Source organism: Heptranchias perlo, unplaced genomic scaffold (genome assembly GCF_035084215.1).
Source record: "Heptranchias perlo isolate sHepPer1 unplaced genomic scaffold, sHepPer1.hap1 HAP1_SCAFFOLD_1223, whole genome shotgun sequence".
Taxonomy (NCBI): Eukaryota; Metazoa; Chordata; class Chondrichthyes; order Hexanchiformes; family Hexanchidae; genus Heptranchias; species Heptranchias perlo.
The window spans coordinates 42,501-47,008 of NW_027138455.1; positions in this window are offsets into that span (position 1 = coordinate 42,501).

A 4,508-nucleotide genomic window follows, 5' to 3' on the forward strand; every position below is an offset into this window, starting at 1 on the left:
TACGAAGTCATGTACACGCTTGGGGTAAAGCTACAATGGGCCTTTGCAGCCACCGTCGGGCTGGGCACATGGCCTCCCCCCACCATGACGAGGGAGGTTGGCGCCGGTTCCAACCTGGGCTTGCAAGCGGTAATGCATGACAGACAGCCAGCAACAAACAAAAGTCGAAAGGAGCCCACCTTTTGCCAGGCACAGACCGTTAAGGTCACGGACACGCTTGGGTGGTTAAGCTACAGTGACCCTTTCTAGCCGCCTTCGTCGTGTCTGCTGGGCACACATGGCCTTCCCCCCCCTGCCCGTGACAGGGGAGAGGTTGGTGTGCCAGGTCCGACTGGAGTTTGCAAACCATAGCGTTCAAGATACATGCACACACTCAGCCCTCCAGCTCTAAAAGGGTGACGTGTTTTGGTGCTCAGTTGCTAGAGAAATCTCGTGTTCAGCTACCAGAACGGGACTTGCTGTGCACATTCCCGCTCCACTCGAGACGGCAGACACCCGGGCTCTGGAGCTTGAATCGGACCTCTGTTAGACAACACAGGTGGACTTCTCGGCCTCACAAGAGAGCAATACGCCAGCGGGTGAACAGGAGAGTCGTGCCGACAAAACCCACTGACTTTTAAAACTGTCCGTCTGCCACTTGGGACAGAGAGAGGAACCTGACGAGCCTGAACACCAGCCTTGGCTGGACCGCTCGGGCCCTCCCATGTCGGACGCGAGTCGCCAAATCGATCGGAAGAGAGTACCGATTCCTCTCAAAAAGTCTGCGTGCCCGTTATTATAAAAGCAGCCCACCGGCCGCGGTGCCTTGCCCACAAACACACTTGGTGTCTGGGGTGATTCAGAGCCGCCGCGGCTCGAAAGTGTCAACCTGTTTTAAAAGTCATCGCTATGCCGGCACAGGTGACTTTCAAGTTAAAGAGTTCTCTTTATTGGCTTTCAAAAAAATCTGCAAAGTGTCACAGAGATTTTGAGAAACTCTTTTTTTTCTTTATATTATTATAATATAATATAATGTGTATATGTTTTCGAAAAGCATCCACCAGCAATCCATGGTGAGCCTCTCTCTGCTGGCAAGCTCCTCCTGCCTGAGCCCGACGCTGTCGAGGCTCAACACGATTTCAGACTGACAAAGAGTTCGAAAATTGCCGCCTGATGTAGCTTTAAATGCTGACAGGTGACTTCCGAGTGCTCTTGTAAAGGTCTCCGCTTTGAAATTGAGAGCCTTTTGCCAAGTGTCACTTTTTCAGGCACTCTTAAAGTGCACCTGGGCTGTCAGAGAAAGCTCTGAAAATCGTGTTCTCGAAAATCTCCGGGTACCCGACCAATCCCTAGGTGCCCGAATGACAAGTGTCAATTCGGCAGGACGGCCTCCCACCTCCGGCCGCAGATGCGTCACTAAATCCCCGCAACGGGGGCTTTCTCATTTCGGCATAGGGGCTTCCGCGGCCAACTCATTAACCTGTGCTCGGACTTTTTGTGCCACAAGTGCAAGGGACCGTTTGCCGGCAGCTACTCGCACCCCCCCGCCCAGGGGGGGAATCCTCTGACCGGAGATCCGAAACGCCGGCCGAATCCATCCCCGTCGGACTTCCGAAGGGGTTCCCTCGACCGACTGACTTCCGAACTCCTTTCTGGGCTTAAACGGGTGGAATTCGGACCCTCTCGCAAGGGAGCCGAAGCCCGCCAGCCCCGGGAGGCCTCGGGGCCGCCGTTTTCAAGCCCGACCAAAAAACCCGAAAAATGGGGAAAAATGGGAAAAATTCCCACTCCCAAAAGGCTTAAAAGTCGGTTGGGCGGCAGCCCGGGTCGGTCTCTGCAGACCTGGAGGCGCTGGACACAAGTCTGGTAAACAGGCTAAGTCTCGACATGCCACCTCTTACTATCCTGCAGGTACCCCGCCAATCCCCCCGGAACCGGCTGGCAATTGGCGAATCAGCGGGACGAATTTGAATTCGTGACCGACTTTCTGACACCGAATCGCCGCAAACGCGTTTCGATTTTTCGGCTTCGGTACCTCCCATCAGACTTTGACTGGCCATATCTCCGGACTCACGTGTCGCAGCCGGGACCTTCAGGCACCGTTCGACGCGTCTACCCCTGCCCCGTCGAATGGCGCCCCTCGCGGTGTGGTCCGATTTCCGCATTTTGGTCAGATTTGCCTCCAAAATTTTCAGATTGAGTTGACGAATGCCCCCTACGGGGTAACCTCTTGCCCTTTCGGACCTGGTCCCTGTGACTTAATTTCCGCCTTTTGCTCAATCGTTTCCCCATTTATAATTAATTTTAAAAATCGGGTTACTCAGTTCTGGTTTACCAGTTCCCTCTTCGGACTTAGTTTTTGGTTAATCATTTCCGGTTCACCAGTTCCCGTTTTGGACTTAGTCTCTGCGGGCCGTTTCTCATCTTTTGGTTCATCAGTTCCCCTCTTTTAATAATTTTTTGGCTGCTTTCGTTTGATCATTTCCCTGCCTTCTGGGTAACTTTTCCACCTTAGGACTTCATCGCCGCACATTGTTTTCGACTTCTGGTTGATCATTTCACCCCTTTTAATCATTTTTGTAACTTTTGGTTAACCATTTCACCCAGCTTCTGGTTAACCATTTCCCCTTTGGGACTTAGTCTGTGAGCATTCTTTTGGGATTCTGGTTAACCATTTGCCAATTTTTAAAAAATGTTGCCACTTTTGTTTAATGCTTTCTGGTCAACCTTTCCCTCTTTCAGACTTCACCGCGGCACATTGCTTCAGCCTCCTGGTTAATCATTTCACCCCTTTTAATCATTTTTGCAACTTTTGGTTAACCATTTCCCCCAGCTTCTGGTTAACCATTTCCCCTTTGGGACTTGGTCTCTGAGCATTCTTTTGGGATTCTGGTTAACCATTTGCCACTTTTTAAAAAATGTTGCCGCTTTTGTTTAATGCTTTCCCTGCTTTCTGGTCAACCTTTTCCCCTTTAGGACTTCACCGCGGCACATTGCTTTAGCCTCCTGGTTAATCATTTCACCCCTTTTAATCATTTTTGCAACTTTTGGTTAACCATTTCCCCCAGCTTCTGGTTAACCATTTCCCCTTTGGGACTTAGTCTCTGATGGGATTCTGGTTAATCATTTGCCACTTTTTTAAAAATGTTGCCACTTTTGTTTAATGCTTTCTGGTCAACCTTTCCCTCTTTCAGACTTCACCGCGGCACATTGCTTCAGCCTCCTGGTTAATCATTTCACCCCTTTTAATCATTTTTGCAACTTTTGGTTAACCATTTCCCCCAGCTTCTGGTTAACCATTTCCCCTTTGGGACTTAGTCTCTGAGCATTCTTTTGGGATTCTGGTTAATCATTTGCCAATTTTTTAAAAATGTTGCCACTTTTGTTTAATGCTTTCTGGTCAACCTTTCCCTCTTTCAGACTTCACCGCGGCACATTGCTTTAGCCTCCTGGTTAATCATTTCACCCCTTTTAATCATTTTTGCAACTTTTGGTTAACCATTTCCCCCAGCTTCTGGTTAACCATTTCCCCTTTGGGACTTAGTCTCTGAGCATTCTTTTGGGATTCTGGTTAATCATTTGCCACTTTTTTAAAAATGTTGCCGCTTTTGTTTAATGCTTTCCCTGCTTTGTGGTCAACCTTTTCCCCTTTAGGACTTCACCGCGGCACATTGCTTCAGCCTCCTGGTTAATCATTTCACCCCTTTTAATCATTTTTGCAACTTTTGGTTAACCATTTCCCCCAGCTTCTGGTTAACCATTTCCCCTTTGGGACTTGGTCTCTGAGCATTCTTTTGGGATTCTGGTTAATCATTTGCCACTTTTTAAAAATGTTGCCGCTTTTGTTTAATGCTTTCCCTGCTTTCTGGTCAACCTTTTCCCCTTTAGGACTTCACCGCAGCACATTGCTTTAGCCTCCTGGTTAATCATTTCACCCCTTTTAATCATTTTTGCAACTTTTGGTTAACCATTTCCCCCAGCTTCTGGTTAACCATTTCCCCTTTGGGACTTAGTCTCTGAGCATTCTTTTGGGATTCTACTTTGGTTTAATCATTTCCTGCTTTCTTGTCAACCTTTTACCCTTTAGACTTCACCGCGGCACATTGCTTCAGCCTCCTGGTTAATCATTTCTCCCCTTTTAATCCTTTTTCCCACTTTTGGTTCACCAGTTCACCCAGCTTCTGGTTCACCATTTCCCCTTTGGACTTAAGTCTCTGAGCATTCTTTTGGGATTCTGGTTAACCATTTGCCACTTTTTAAAAAATGTTGCCGCTTTTGTTTAATGCTTTCCCTGCTTTCTGGTCAACCTTTTCCCCTTAGGACTTCACCGCGGCACATTGCTTTAGCCTCCTGGTTAATCATTTCACCCCTTTTAATCCTTTTTCCACTTTGGGTTGGACAGTTCACCCAGCTACTGGTTAACCATTTCCCCTTTGGGACTTAAGTCTCTGAGCATTCTTTGTGATTCTGGTTCACCATTTGTCCCTTTTAAAAGATATTGCTGCTTTTGATTAAACCTTTCCCTGAGA